This window comes from Anastrepha obliqua, chromosome 3, assembly GCF_027943255.1.
Source record: "Anastrepha obliqua isolate idAnaObli1 chromosome 3, idAnaObli1_1.0, whole genome shotgun sequence".
In the NCBI taxonomy this organism is placed as follows: Eukaryota; Metazoa; Arthropoda; class Insecta; order Diptera; family Tephritidae; genus Anastrepha; species Anastrepha obliqua.
The window spans coordinates 141,607,124-141,624,296 of NC_072894.1; the positions used below are offsets into that span (position 1 = coordinate 141,607,124).

Genomic DNA, 17,173 nt, shown 5'->3' on the forward strand with positions numbered 1-17,173 from the left:
TATGAGTTAAATTACTACAGGTAATTATTTAATAAATTTAAAAAAGAGTTGAGAAATTCATAGATTTCATTCATTCATTCACACCAAAAAGGCAAGCGGAACAGAACTCGAACTTGAGTTCACTTAGAGCGCCAGCAATAGGAGCATTACACGCATAATTCGTGTTAAGAAATTTGAGATGAAATGGCAAATTACCGCGTAGTGATTTAATAGGAATCCAGGTGAAAAGATTTTTAGAGGTGTACTGCCGAGCAGACCATTATTCGGCTCTGAGGGAATCTGACAGATATGCCGACGTCATTCGTTTTGTGTTTCACTAAGCTAAAGCTCAATTTTGTGAAACACAAAACGAATGACGTAGAATCCAAAAATCCCTTCAAACATTTGATTTTTCACCATACCTAACGAGCAAACCTGGTGTCTATCATCCTTGGTAGGAATACGAAAAGTGAATGCTATGCAATAGCGGTGAACAATCAATTTCTCCTTTAATTACACTACAAACAAAAGATAGTGAGAGTATAGACCTTCTACTCTTTAGAGATTTGAAGTTAATTAAAATCCGACGGGAATTATAGGAGGGGATAGGATTTGAGAATTTTAACGGCGTGAGAGATTTTCAAGGAACACCTTCTGTACACGCTTCTCAATTCTCTCAACTGCAAATTGGTGGCAAGGCCTCCAGATAAATGTTGCGTATTCTAATCTAGAGCGAACAAAGGAAGTGTAAAGTAAATTGAGAGAGTATAAGTCTGAGAACTTCGAGCTATTACGCCGTATACAACCTAGAATTGAGTAAGAAGTGGATGCGACAAAGTTAGTGTGACTATTGAATGAAAAATGAGGGGCAAATATCAAACCTAGATTTTTGAAGTTACGAACAGATGAAGTAAAGTATTAGCAATACTATAAAATGGCAAAACGTTGTTGTTGGTAATCTTTAATAAATGCGCCTCGGGTGATACTGTACCAGGAAGAGTTAGCGGATGCAGACGATTTTATAAATAAAAATCAGAAAGAATTGCTCTTAAAGATGAAATAAAAGTCACTTGGGTAAAGTACTAAAAAATACCAATTTTTAACCGTAAAAGTCTGTCTCGGCTTATTCACTGCCAAAATATAAGAATTAATTCTTATAATTAATTTTTGCTAAAAATTGAAAATAAAATGTGAAAATGAAAGACAGAATGATTTAATGCGATTTACCCGAAAAAAATGTGGCTTTGATATGAAATTAAAACGGTGGGAATTCGAAATACTTTTTGAATAACAAATCTTTAATGCGAATAAATTAAAAATGAAGGGGACAGACGCTTCGGAAAAATACGAAGGAAATAGCTCACTCAGCTTTTTAGTGGAATCCACGTGGCGTTAGAAATAGGCGACCAGGACAATGAAATCACCTGCTTCATTGAAATTAGCACCCCAAGTGATGGAAGCATACATAGGAAATATAAAGAAAACATTCATTTAATATATCACTTGTTCACTTGTCTTCATAGAACTGTTTTTGTAGAACTTTTGGTGCTGCTGTTTTCTCCGAAAATTTTGAGGCTTTGAAAATTTTCGAAGATAAAATCATACGCTTTAGACAACGATCTTCGCTCGAGCTTGTCTTTCTGCTGCAGGCCGAGTAGGATTCATTTTCGCCCGTTCGATCTCTTCATAGTTTTTCAATAAATGCTCGACGGAGTCGCTAAGCCCTGCTTTTACATTTATTTTTATTTACATAGAATAAACATTTTTTTCCCTACTTGCCTTTGGTTATTTTCTTAAAGTTCAATCTTAAAATTCAGTCTTTCATTGCACAAAAGTTTCATTTGCTCTAAAAAAGTTTACTTTCGCTAAATTTTCTTCCATCTAAACCCTTCAACTCTTTAAATTCTATCTGTCATCCACGCCAATTTTTTTCCTCACAACTGTATAATCTCCCCACCCATCTGCATATAAACCAACAAATACTTAAATTTACACTAAACCAAAAAAAAGCTGTTGCAACCAAGTGCATTTACGATCATTTGTATTTCGTTTCATTAATAGCATAATAAACCGTTAGCTCCATTATTAATTTACAGTAAGTACAATGTTTTTAAGAAACTAACTGGATTGGCCTTTTTCTCTCAACTTGACATTCACCTCCACGCAATGCCATTATTTGATGTCATCATGATAAACCAAATGCTTTTTGTATTTTCTAAACTTGATTGTTGCCAGCGCGGCTCATTGTTGCACTTCTTTTTCTTTCGCTCGGCATTTAAGTTTCTTTATTCCCTCTTATCGGATCTGCATTGTAATTGTGGTGTTCAAAAAGGAGAAATGCAAATTTTTACAATCGAAAAAAATGTAATTATAAATGAACGACAGCAATGAAAATTGATTTCTTGATTTTTATTGCACAGTGGGAGTCTGGTGGCGATAAATAATTAGTAGAAGAAAGTAAATACATATGTTCATACATACATATGTATGTACATATAAGACTGCGGTAATGTACATACAAGTTGATTGAAAAGTATTGAATGGAAATTTTTTAATTGAAATTAGTTTTCTTATACCAAAAACTCTCACTCAACTTCAATCATTATTTTTATTCCCATTATTTTTTAACAATTTTATATTATCTCTCTAACGATTTCCCGAAAGCTCTGTTAAATACCCTACCACAACTTCTTATTGAATTGCTAACGAATGCGACAGTAACTTTTCGAACAGCTTTTCTATGTGTCCATATGTAAGTTTTCATGTAAAATATGGAGTACTCGTTTATCTGAGATGCCGCTGGTGTCAACAATTTCATGCTTAGGCAAACTGGGATATTCACAAATACACAAACAATCGAACAGCTTCTGTAACTGACTGAAGGTTATTGTATTTAGTATATTCTTTTGCTAACTACAGAACCTACCCGAAAGTCACGGACTTGCTCAAGTATTTTTGGTGCTATGGCACGCCCCCAACGTTGTTGATCTCCAACTTTATTGCGCTCATGTGCAAACTCTCAATCGACCCACAGTTTGGAAATTCATTCCTCATAGCGCAAAATTTCGCACTCGGCATAACGAAAATAACAGACGATTGAGTAATAATTTACTCCCAACGGCCTTCTGACGCACAAATTAACGGTGAAGTTCCATGAGTGTCTACCAACGGACATGAGGGGAGTTTAATTGGATTTATGTTCCACACACCTCGGCTTCGGCCATAGCCTTTTGACGATTCCCCTCTAACTAACTAACTAATTTCTTTATCCACCATTTCCACTTTCACATTTTCTTTTTTTTTTCAATGTCACAAACTCTTGCAGATTTGAAATAAATTTTTTTAGGGGGCGTTTAGTTGAGTTTAAGTCCCACAACCGGGCTTCGGCCATATACTGTCGACGCTTCCCCTCCTCCACACAAAAGAAAAACAAAATAAGAAAAAAGGCTAATTTCTTTAACACTTTAATTTTTTTTTTGAATTTCTGTTGCTGATGATATTTTTCGTTATTTCCAAAAAAAAAAAAATACATTGACACGTCCCCTTTAAAGGGCTTGCAAATAAACAATGAAATGCAGGTATGAAAAAATGTGTGTGTGTTCAAACGAAAGTTGAAATACTAAAAAAACGTATACATTTCGATTCGTTTACCGGTTACTGTCGGTTTTAATACTTTTCAGCCAAACTGTACTTTGTTGGTGCGTGTATTTTGTAAGAGAAATCTGCCATTCAACTTCGCTTCAACATAAAAATAACTTACATATATCGCTTAGATATCTCCTTTAATTGAAATTTTTCAGAGCTTATAGTTTATTGTAACTGTTTCAGTAATAACCCAAGAAAAAACACAAAATAAGTGTTTGCTTTTGCTGCTCTCAAATTTTCCTCAAACTTTCAGAATTTTTGTTTGACAGCTAAGAAGCGCTCTATAAATATTTATAAGAAAGTCACTATATAACTTTTGATTGAAATTCTTGCCAATGAGAACAAAAAAATCCATTCCAAGGCATGAAAAAAAACAATAAATACCTATATATAAAAAAAAAAAAAAAAAAATTTAAATCTCAGTTAGTCAATATTATTTGGGACAGCTATTGCGAGATTTCGTTAATTCCAAAATTACCAAATGGAACCAGAATTTAAATTCCGATTCTTATCTAAGTGATTATTTACAAGCAAAATAACGAGTGCAGAAATTGATTTAAAAACATTTGTTCATCGCAAAAGCAAATACTGGCACACACACATGGATTTATTCAACCATATTTCCATACCCATATGTATGTGCAAGTATGTGTGTATCTATATATAATATAAAATTTACGATTGCAAAGCTCACAGCAAATTCAATTTGTAGACCGCTTAACAATCGAGCGTTGCATAAAAATTCCAGTGGGCAGATTGAATACAAAAATATCTCTCTAATTAAATGAATGCCAATTAAGTGCTCTTTGTTGCAGTAATTTTGCTCGATTGCTTTGGAGTGTTTGCGTGTGCGAATGGTGGACTGAAGTGTGCGATTAGTGGTCAATCCGAGTGGCGTCAGATGGGCAAATGGGCTTAACCAGCTCAAAAGTAACAAGGCGAGGCAACAAACATTCGATGAATTTGGCTTTGTCTATGCCGCTGATGCTGGATAATAGCGTTCGCTGATGGAGTTTGCGGAGGCTAGCGGTTGTTATGATAAGCAGCTGTAATAAATAAAATATTAGCCAAATGTGCACAAACACGCACACACACACATATATATATACAGTAGGTTCTGTTTTTATGCGGCTTTTTTTTATGCGGTTTTGAAATAGTGCGGTTTTTTTTTTTAATTAAAAAATGCATGTCGACCTATCGGGAATTGTACATATAAACAAGATTCTAAACCAGCTAAGCAAAAACTCATCACAGATTATATCAAAAATGCTAACCCTACAAGTATGGAACCGCCTGCATAACTATCCAGATCAGACGTGTACATTTCCTCAAGTGACGAAAGTGATTTTACCCCAAATCGTAAACGAACGCGCAACATGTGGGTATTGTCTGATTCTATTTCTGACTTAAATTTATTTTTCGATTCTGACGTTTCTTAAATAAAGATATTATATAATTTTCAAAAATACAATATTTTGTTTATGAGATTTTATTTAATTACTAGCATTTCCCAATGGGCTTCGCACCACCATACATAAAATTTTTTTTTTATATCGCAAGAAATTTTTCATACTAAGTTTTCTTTATAGAACTCGTAAAATGTTTAAACAGTTGAATTAGTTGATTTTTTTCATTCAACATGCTTTCTAAAGATGTTACAATAGCCTTTTCTGTACTTTTTTAAAATTTGATTGTGGTGGTCACCTAACATATGTATATACAGGTAAGGTGAAAGAGCCGATAAAAACTTGTAATTAAACTTTGATTCTTTAATTTCCATTTCAATTTTTTACGCTAAATAAATTATGCTAAAATAAATAAAGTTAAAAATGTTTTTCCAGTTCCTTGAATGCTCCAGTTTTTTTTATATTTTCGTCCAAAATTAATATTAACATAATACACTTACAACCACAACAGTACAACAGAAACGCTCATAAGCGGCTGTGTATTTGTTGTTGTTTTTCCCATACAGGCATTTCGTATGAGAGGAAGCCATTACTCACATAAAATGTCATAACTCAGAAACGGCTTCACCAATTTAAATCAAACTTCACACAAACCACCTCCTCAAAGATAGAAAAGATCTCTAAAATTTTTGTGTCAATCGGTTTTGCGGTTCTTGAGTTATAAGATTACCAAGGAAATGTAACTTCTTTTTATACATATAGATTTCAGATTCATGCGGTCTATGGAACGTATCTATAGTTATAATATGGTACCCTTTTTTTATGCGATTTTATTACATTATTTCAGATTTATGCGGTTTTAGCACTTTTGAAACGTATCTATAGTTTTACTATAGAACTAGTAGCTTTTTTTATGCTGTTTCTTGCGGAACGTATCTACCGCATAAAAACAGAACCTACTGTATATATATACATGCATATATATACATACATACACACACACCTATGCATATAATTACTTTTTACTTATTTAAGCTTTTTCGGCAAAATTTGTAGCACGCGAAACAACCTTGGGAGGTGCCGGATTTACAGCTGAATTTGTGCTGTCAGTGAATGACAGCATCTGAAAATCCGAAAGCACGAGTAGCTGTGTATTTGACAGCTGTTGGGAATCGACTATACTTTATAATGCATTGTTGTTTTTAAGGAATCGCAAAATAAATCTTTCTTTATTTCCAGACATACATACATACATACAAACGTACGTATGTCTGCATATGTTTATGAATATTTTTTGAAGAATATTTGTTATGTCATAGAGTGTTTCGCAAGTTATCTATGAATCAGCAAATTTATATTTTTCTATCACTTTTTTTTGTATATCAAATAATCGCTTAATGATTTCCGCGTGTGAAGTGTGTTATGTTTTTTTTCTAGATTGAGGATATCAGCTAAGATTCAAATTGGCAGTCAACATAGCAGGAAGATGCGAGAAATAGTCAAAGCATATGTTTTTTGTCGGCACAACTAGCAAGTACAGCACTCAGACAACCTTAAGTCCATTGTAGTGCACTCGGGTTGGCTTTCTAATTTTCTTTAAATCTACTCGACCACCGAAGAAATCTGAGTAGGTCTTGTGCTGGTCGTTTCTTAACACATCAGTGCCAAAGACTTCAAGCCTGTTTCGAGCGAAGACCGGGTAGATGCACAGAAAGTGGTTTGCCTTCTCATCCTCCTCTCCACATGCTGAGCAGAGTGCACTGTCTGAGATGCCTACTTTTTCCATGTGATTCGTCCATGGATAGTGGCCCGTCATCAGTCCAACCAGCTACCTACAGTCTTTTCTGCTTAACGACAGGAGGAGCTGTGACATTCCCATGGCAGCCGGTTCTACGCTACCGGAATGACTTGGGTTTTTTCCCGACCAAGGGCTGCCGCCCTAGTAAACTAGCCCTGTCTAGCCCGTTTATTACAGTCAGTCGGGCATGACAGGTAACATCAGTTTTGCCCATCTGCAGCCTCACTCAGCCTGTCATTCCCGCTTGTGAGTTAGAGTAATCCCTTTGCTAACCGTGAACTTGATGGCTGCAGAAGGGAGTGGCAGAATGGGCTCCGGGCCAAAGAAGTAATTTTATGATTTTTAAATTTATTCAATGTTGAAATTTTTGGTGAGCAAGTTTGTTTTAAACTGAAGAGATTTTGAAAAAATGTGTATAATTTTTAAATTTATTCAATGTTGAAATTTTTGGTGTAGATTGTTTTTTTAAACTGAAGAAATTTTTAGATTAATTCATGTTGAAATTTTTAGTGTGGAGGTTTTTTTTAAACTTCACAAATTTTGAAAAAATTTTTACAAGTTTTAGGTTTGTTCAATGTTGGAATTTTTGGTGTAGATTTTTTTTAAACTGAAGAAATTTTTAGATTAATTCATGTTGAAATTTTTGGTGTGGAGGTTTTTTTAAACTTCAGAAATTTTGAAAAAAGTTTTATAATTTTTTGATTTATTCAATGTTGAAATTTTTGGTGAAGAATTTTTTTTTTAAACTGAAGAGATTTTGAAAAAAAATTTTGTAATTTTTAAATTTATTGAATGTTGAAAGTTTTGGTGTAGATTTTGTTTTTAAACTGAAGATATTGGAAACAATTTTTACAAATAAGGTACTCAAAATGATGCTACGACTCCCATGGCATTTCTCCACCAGAAAGCTTCATGATGAATCAAAAACTAAGATTTTGTCAGATCAAATACAAAATTTGACTAAAAGATTCAAAATTCGTTCCAGTTTTTCGGACAATCTACTAATAACTGAACTTTCTTAATGTTCAATTAGGCCCTGGTACTTAAATGCGTACAGATTAACCCTAGCTTGTAAGATGTATAGCGGAGGTTTTTCATAGTAGTTTTTTCCTTCGAAAAAAAAAGAAAAAATCGTTTAAAAAACCAAACCTGTGATAAATATACAAATATAATGATGTAGAATTAAGATTTATATCATATTCTGTAAATTGTGCGATAACATAAATATTGTAACGTTTTCTACTTAATAAACTCTCTCTCTCTCTCTTTTTACAATTTTTGTGTTCGTTCAATGTTGAAATTTTTGGTGTAGGGTTTCTTTCAAATTGAAGAAAGTTTGAAAAAAATTTTAGAATTTTTAAATTTATTCAATATTGAAGTTTTTAGTGTAGATTGTTTTTAAATTTAAATTTTCTAAATTTTTTTATTGTAGGTATTTAGATTTATTCAATATTGAAGTTTTCTGTGTAGGGTTTTTTTTTCAAACTGAAGAAATTTTGAAAATTTTTTATGGTTTTTAGATATATACATTGTTGAAATTTTTGGTGTAGGGTTTTTATTTTCAAACTGAAGAAATTCTTAAAAAAATTTTACACTTTCTAGATTTTAGAGTTTTTGAAAGTAAAATTTCTTCGGTTATTTTTCGCATTAAAAAAAATGTTAATTATTTAAAAAAAATTTTTTGTTAAATATTTTCTAAATTAAAATTTCTTCGGTTAACATTAAAAAAATTTTTAATTTTTATCAAAATTTTTTTAATTTTTAACATTTTTTTTTATTTTTAAATTTTTTGTTTAATTTTAAAATTTTTTTTTTGTAAAATATTTGTTTTTTTATCATTTCGGAAATGAATAAATAAATATACGCTACCTCAATTTTTTCTCAATATTGTCATCTATAGCTTGGACTCTGCTCAGTAATCACTGTAAGTGTAAAAGTGGCATCCCACAACTTTTCCAGTTATATTCAAAGACGCCCGCGAAAAATACCCTGTATTTGCTTACTGATTTAATAGTAGCGACACCTCGATCGATTTGGAAATGAACGTTACATACGCAGTTCGCGTATTTTGACTAATTTTTTTATCATACTCAATATTTTTTATTATACTACAAATAAAACAAATTTCAGAAAAATCTACGAAAATATCCAAAATATAATATTTGGATCAGTTGACACGAAATAAGAGTGTATCGAACAGTTCCATCCGTAATTTCATGCAAAATACAATATTTATGTAGCCGTCAAGATTTTTTCGAGTTATGAGTCCGGCCGACCTAAAAAATTTTAATTTCTGGTATCAAACTGGGGAAGATTTTATTCAAACGCCTTGTCACCATCAGATGTAACAAAATTATTCAAATCCCTTGCAAATGCTGAGAAACGAAATAAAATACCAGCAAAAAGTATGCAAAAACAAAAATAAAAACAACAGTCTGATATTTCATGACACCAAGAAATGAATTCGACGAAGCATGCAATGTCAACCGCCATAGCCAATTGGCAGTTGTTGTTGTTATGACTGCAGCAAATTTTTTGTTGAGCTTAGCAGATTTTTAAAATCCTTTATAAGATGAAGAATTTTGCTGTGCATTTATTTAATTTATTTTTAATCTTTTTATATTTATTCTTTGCTATTGTTTGTGCACTTGTTTATTTGTTGCTGTTGTGTTTCACTTAAGCGTGTCAACATTAATTTAAAACAAAAATCGCGCTCAACCACGCCAAAGTGTCATTATAAATTAGTTGAAAGCCAGAGTGTCTGCAAACGAATGAAAAAAATAATTATATGTGTGCAAACACACACACATACATACACATTTGCATACATATCTGCTTGTATGTCTTTTATATGAGAATGATGTCTCTGGCGACACACTGAAAAAGCTGCGACTATGCAAAAGCGCGCCGTAAGCCACATTCTTCAAACTCGATATGGTTTCTTCTAAGCCGCGCTTCTTGTGCCGCATTTGCCGCCCCTAGCACTGCTCAAACTTTCTGCTGTTGCCTGTTTGCTTGCCTTCTTCCTCTTCTTCTTGCTCTTCTGATGCTGCCATATCACATAACACGCACGCGAATGAAATTTTAATTTAATTTAATTTTCGCTCTAACTCCTCTGTCATTTTGCAGTATTTGGAGTTTTGCATATGCGTATGTGTGCATGTATGTGTGTGCATATATAATAATAATTTTGGGTGTCGCGTCTTTCAAATAAAAAACTAAAAACATGGAGTGAGGCGCAATCAAAAGTAATTGCTTTGACTTACGCTGTTGCATGCTGATTGGCTTCACTGAGGCAGCAACACCAACAACGCGCCTACCCCAAGTGGTGTCATTCGCTCTGCACCAGATACTTAAAAAGTCGCACACATACATACGCACATGTGAAAAAGCATAAATATATGAATGTTTATTTGTATTAATTGCAATTATCAGCACATCCTTATAGTATTCACGCGCCTTCACGCACATTTGTCAACCAAAACGCAGCATAAACAACAACAATAAGAAAATCATAAAACTAAATGCTCACTCACATGAGTGCCAAAAGTTAATGTGGCCAAAAAGGCCTTAACCTGGGGAAAAAAACGTTTTTTTAAGAGATTTTTGCTTAGCTCTGTATGTGTGCATGTATGTATGTATGTAGTATCTTTGGTCCACTACAATAAATAAAATTATAACATTTTAGTTATTTATTGTCATTTCTGTGTATATATAAATATTTGGTAACCCTTTTTTAAATGACATTAAAATCCGCAGCTATCCATATACACATACGTACACACAAATGCGAGCTCAAAAAATTGTTGGAAGTATTTTAAGCTCAAGTTATGCAAATTTGTGTCTTATGGAGGAGCAAAAACTCTCACACACACACTTATATGCTTACACATAGTATGCAAACACATACATACATACATGCAATGTTAATTTGTAGAGGCGTGAACGATGAACGGCACATGCGCAACACATTGCGTGTCAGCATTGGAGGAAATTGCCAAGAAGATGATAAATGTTTTGAAAAATGTTGTGCAGCTTTAAAAATAATTAAAAAGTAATAAATATGAGCGTGGATAAGCTTCCTTGGTTGTTGAAAGAACTTTAACCATTTGGGGACGGTGCCGCTCGACGGGCGAGCGTCGCTGAGGACGAGAGGTATTGGATTGCGCAGTAACGAAAATAAATACGTTGAACGTTATAAAAACTAAGGCTTTATTTGAACAAGAAAATTTTTTCCATAAAATCAAAAAATAATTGTAAACAAACTGCTATCACTGCTAACGTTGAAATGCCAGAGTGGTCATCTTCCGTCTTATCAGATTCAAAGTAATATTCGTCAGAACTGTCACTGTCGCTTAGCCATCGTGCGTCAAAAAAAACGTTAGTGGAAAAAGTTTCTCCAATCGGATCACCCTTTATTTCTATTCGTAGGTGGTGGTCCTTAAAAAAATTCTATTGTTATTTTCATGCCCGAAGTGACAGTTGCCCAACAAGTCTTCTTACGCATACTCGTAGGATAATAAAGCATAGCTTCATTTATAGGTAACTTAAAAAAATAAAATAATAAAGTTTATAGAATACTATACAAATCATTCATCAGCTTTGCTAACAAATACCTCACGCTGTACATTAATGGAAAAAAGCAAATTAATACTCGATTACTTAGTTAATTATTAAACTAGAATTATGGCATCCATAACAAAATAATGATAATACTTTTAATTTAAGACCGCCTTTTCATTTGAAAACATGCAAAATGGGGGTTTTAGTGCTTTCTACCGGTACCAGCGCTGACATTTTTATTTCAAATTATAATGTAAATAAACAATTAATTTCCAATGACTTTAATTGGCCACACTTCAAACGAACAACCAGTTATTAGAGCACTGGCAACACGGTAGGGGCTGTAAATCAGATTTCTAAGTAACTCGCACAATTTAAATACAAAGGCATTGATGTGGTCATGCATTTTTAATTGAACGCAAATGAACACTTGGCCAATGACAACATGCAGATGCATGTAAATATGTAGTAAAAACTGTATTTATATGAGTGTAGATGAAATATTTATAATGCAATGACAAACAGCAGCAACAGCGTAAACTTATTAGTCCAGTCAAAAGAGGATTTAACTTCGTAATTTTAGGAGTATGCGAGTTTATGGTTTTATTATGTAAAGCCCATCACTGTGAACTTAAGTTTGAGTTTTCGGGGTCGGGGGTTGTGTCCCGCGGCCGCCATCTTGGAAATAAGGGTGCAACTGGTTTTTTGCGATTATCTCGTGAATTTCGAAAGTTACGAAAATTTTGTAAAATACTTGAGTCTTATTTTTCTTAAAATTTTGTCTCACACCAAAAGTGTGAAATTCACGAGATAATCGCAAAAAACCAGTTGCACCCTTATTTCCAAGATGGCGGCCGCGGGACACAACCCCCGACCCCGAAAACTCAAATTTAAGTTCACAGTGATGGGTTTTACATAATAAAACCATAAACTCGCATACTCCTAAAATTACGAAGTTGGCTATTTTTTTCATCTCTTTTGACTGGACTATATGGCATGAACAACTATGAAGCGAAATTTTTTTTAATTTCCGAGCTGGCTTGGTTTTTAGATATTTACACACTAAATTGTTCTTTCAATTTATCTATCACAAATACGTGAGTGAAATGCGTGAGGTTAATATTTGCGCTTAGCTTACATGAAAAAAGCTATTTACTGAATGATAAAAGCAGAGAATTTTTTTATGCGGTAATCAATAAAACTTTCAGCGCCTCAAAGCGCGCAAGCTAATGTGTGCATACATTTGTATGTATGTGTGAGGAAATAATTTTTTACACTTTTAAAATTATTTAGAGCACTCGATTTGGGTATATTTTTGTATTTTTTATTGTTTTAATTTTTTTTTAAATTAGTGCTCATTATCTAAAAAAAAATATATATTTAAATAAAAATGTCTACAAACTTTTCTTCTCAACTCCACGGTTTCAATTAGAATTTCAATTCTAATTTTTGGTATGCAGTTTTATAGCTTATTAAAATTTTGTATAAGAAAGTGCAAGTTTGAATATCTATGATTTTTTATAAATTTCTCCATGCGCAACATTTTTTTGTATGTGTTTAAAATTGAAACATTATATTACATTTTTATAGTTTCTGTTAAAAAATGAGCTATACTTTTATACACAAAATATACTACAACAAAAACCATATAACACCAATTTTCAAACTTTTTCAAAAATTGTACAATTTTCATTAAGCCTGCAACTTTTTAACAAGAACTTTTAGAATTATTCTTAGTATGCATTGAATTTTTTGTATAACAAAGCACAAATTTCAATTGATTGCCGAATACCTTTAATATTTGAGAAATTGGTTGCCATGGCGCTTTCCGCAAATTTTGAGTTGTGATCTCGCTTTTGGTGTAATCTACTATACTTACTTATGTATGCTAAAATGTTCCCGGAATATATTCAGAAATTTCAAAATACAAGTTTATTGCTCAAGTGATATCATCGCCTTCAAAGTACACCCCATCAACTGCAACGCACTTATGCCAGCGTTTGATCCAGTTCTTGAAACAGAAGAAGAAAATAAGTTTATTTTCGTTGCAGTCATCAGAGCCTTCTTCGATTTTTCCATTAGGTATTTACGTTCGGCTGATAAAAGAGTTCTCCGCAGTGTGTTTTTGATTCGATCAAAGAGAAAAAATTTCACAGGGATCCATATCAGGTGAATCCGATGACTGTTGGATGGTATTCGTTTCGTTCTTGGTCAAAGATTCTCGTCTGTGCGATGGTGCGTTATCGTGGTGCAAAATCCACCGTTTGTTTTCCCACAATTTCTTCACGTAAATGGCTCATAATGCTCAAATAATGGTCCTTATCTGACCCTCTGAAAAAAATTCGTGGTGTACAATATCATTGTAATCCGCAAAATCCCTCTGCATCGCCTTCTTTTTTGATTGAAAACGACGTGGTTTTTTTGGCCTTGGTTCATTCGGTGTCCCCCACTCATTCACCTGGTATTTGAATTGCGTGTCGTACTCATAAGCCCATGTCTCGTCTCCAGTAATGATGCGTCTGATGGATGCTGGATTAAACCTTAACATTCATCCCTTTGGCGATATCAACGTGGTCTCTTTCTGCGGTGTGCGTTTTGCATGAAATTCTGGTCTTTTGGGGCCAATTTTGTAGCAACACGGCGTGAACTCAAATCATTAACTACCATGTCCTGAATGGATCCATGAATATTGAATCCATGAACATTGGTTCAAGTCCTCTGCCAGCTCTCTGATGGTCTGATTGCTAGTTTGCTGTTATTGAGAAACTTTTCTTTTACTTCATTGATGTTTTCATCAGTTTTCGATGTTGACTGACAGGCCATGTTTGTTATGGTCGATAGACTCACGATCAACTTTGAGGCACTCATGCCACTTGTAAACGCCTGCTTTCTTTAGACTATCATTACCGAAACAGTATCCCAACATTTCTAAGGTTTTCGTACCATTGAATCTATTTTTAATGTAAAATTTAATACAAACTCTTTGTTGCAAATTCGAATTCATTTTTTAAGCTGTATAAAATCGAAAACACGTGCAGAGGTATAATAGATTTACTCAAGGCGGCGTAACTTTTACAAATGTCAAGCAATGACAAGTAAGCTGCCCATTCCCATGGCAGCCGGCAGCTGTGTCTACGGATTGACTCGGGTTTTTACCGACCAAGAGCTGCCGCCCCAGTAAACTAGGAGACTACTGATTTGGAGACTGCCAGTTTAGCAAAGGCTTAAAAGACTATGATAGAATTCTGGTACGAAATATTAAAGAAATGAAATTGAAGAAATAAATCTGTTAATTTTAGTGTGAGATTTCGATCATTTCAGCAGCAGGCGCTCGGGCGGAATACCTAAATTAGCAGTTAGCATTTAATTATTAATTAATTTTTTTTTTAAATTAATTTAATTTTTTAATTTTAATTATGAATTCTCGTTAGAACTGTAACTATTATGCATAGCTTATGGCTATTTGAAGCGGATTTCAATCCTTCTATTAAAAGGCAGATGAGCTAATAAGCCCGTTACGCATTGTATAAAAAAAAAAAAGTTTATCAAAAATAAGCAATTTTTCAGGCACTCAAATGTAATGGAAATGCGCGTTGAAATTAGCACAGAATTTATGACTTCCCAAAAACGTGTAATATGTAATCTTTTCGCTGAGTGCAACAAAAATAGAACACGCGAAATGTTTTCCACGCATTTCACTCTAAATGCTGGCACGCAGCGGCAATGCCTGGAGAACTTCGAGGCTGCACATGGCTTAAGTGCAACGCCTCTTAAATTTGAGCAAAGTATTTTAAGTATTTAGCCATTTAAATTTCTGTAACGCACCATTTCCGGCTGCCAAAAATGTGCCAGTGCGAACAGCGAGAATTATGCTAAAAGCAAAATATTCTCCCCGACAGCCAAAGTTAAACTCGCAAAGTAAACGCGGCACAATTAAAGATGTCGATTTTAGAGTAGATGCGCGCATAAATTCTTTGCAACATAGCATTTACTTGAATGTTGTAAATGTGAGCAGACACATTTCTGCAGCAGCAACGGCGACAAGGAACTACTGATCGATGCAAGAGAAATGCGATCAACTTGAAAGAATCGAATCGCGTGATACGCAAACCTCAAGCAGGCAGGCGTTTCATTGATCATGTAGCTGAGTAGGTAGTGGATGGATAACGCATTAGGTGCTCATAAGTTTATTTAGAATAAAAAAAAAAAACTTTACAAACGTCTGGCAGTGTGGTTGGTCACATTCCATTCCGTAGTGCAAACGATACGCGTGAGATCTTCACCGCAAGCGGAAAGAAATCGTAGCTATTCCGTAAATCTATAATTTATAACAATAACTAAGTGATATTGTACACTGATTTGTATATGCGAGTCGTCATTCACCATACCACCACCACCCAATTGGCGACAGCGGCAGTCAGTCAAGTGATCATATTTCTGTTGTTACATATAAATAGTTGTCGCTGTCAATGCAATCGCCGCACATACGAGTATATGGCGTATTTCGTGTAGGTTTCCATGTGCCGCACTGTCTCACCGTCGCCTGTCGTTTGCTAGCTGCTAATATTTGTAGGCATTTATAGCTTCAACAATGCGGGCTTATACACACATTTAAATATTTTAATGCGGCTTGGCATTGCAATATGATCCCGTTTGATGAACGATCGATCGTATGAGCAGCCATAAATACGCGAGTATGCGCACCTATCGAGCGCATGATTTGACTTTGCACAAAACAAAGGTGTACGCGACAAAAAAATAAAATAAAATACTAAAACAAAATTAAAATCAAAAATTTCTTATGCATGTTGGTATTGAGCAGGCGGCGCTTGGGTAGATTGCTGATCTTGATTGTTGATAGCGTCTCCAATTCTGGCTTATTTACTTACAAGTCTTACAAACACACCTGCATACCTACGTCTTATTGCCCATTGTCAGTTGGCGGTTGGGTTTTAAGGTGTTTGCAGGCCTACGCCAGAAATAGTTACAAGCTATTTCCTTCCTGCACGCACACTGAAGCACGTGTGCATGTGACCATGTGTGCTTTTAACTGCATAGACTTTACGCATTTTCCTCGCACACTTGTGCAAGTGCATATACATATTTACGTTCACTTGAATGTGTGTAGCTATCGCATTTATTACAGGTGGTGGGCTTACAATAAATAGTTTTCAAAGGAATCACAACAAAAAAACAAAACAAAAAACAAACATCTCATTAAACTTTTCTTCGGGCCACATTAATTTAACATTTATTATTTGTTAGTTTGATTGCCTTGGCGGAAGATGGTTACGAATTTCGTTACGCTCACTGAACGCCTAAAATACTCAAAGTAAATATGTGTGTGCTAATGTAAATGTGTATGTATAAAATTTATAAGAAAATGTATGTAAAAACACATATACACCTGTGTTCACAATAATAGGAGCGCATCATATTGTAAAATTTTGACTGTTATAATTTATTTACATAGTATATAAAAATGGTTATAATATCACAAAAACTATATAAAATCGAGTTTCAGTTTGTGCATATAAAAACTATTCAAAACATTTTCATAAAAATTTTAAACTTTTTATAACAATTTTTAGATAAATTTTGGATATACAACTTTCAAAAAAAAAACATAATAATAATAAAACGAATAATTGGCGCGTACACTTCTGTTATGTCTTTGGCCGAGCTGAATTACATGAAATATGTAATGGGAGATCCAAAAAAATACATTAAATATGTAATGTGAGATCCATTGCCGCTGCAGACAGATGTCGAAGATGCAATA

General features: G+C 33.9%; 2 long non-coding RNA genes across 2 annotated transcripts; one reads left to right on the plus strand and one right to left on the minus strand.

Annotated features, from left to right (window-relative positions):
• Positions 1 to 2,003: 2,003 nt before the first annotated feature.
• On the minus strand, positions 2,004 to 3,879 carry LOC129243141 (uncharacterized). Its single transcript, XR_008582243.1, has 2 exons — positions 3,740 to 3,879; positions 2,004 to 2,283 (listed from the first exon to the last, which is right to left on the minus strand). It is a non-coding gene; the product is annotated as an uncharacterized LOC129243141 (long non-coding RNA).
• Positions 3,880 to 4,032: 153 nt separating this feature from the next.
• LOC129243140 (uncharacterized) lies at positions 4,033 to 6,318 on the plus strand. The gene is made up of 2 exons (XR_008582242.1): positions 4,033 to 4,672; positions 6,087 to 6,318. It is a non-coding gene; the product is annotated as an uncharacterized LOC129243140 (long non-coding RNA).
• The last annotated feature ends 10,855 nt before the right edge of the window (positions 6,319 to 17,173 follow it).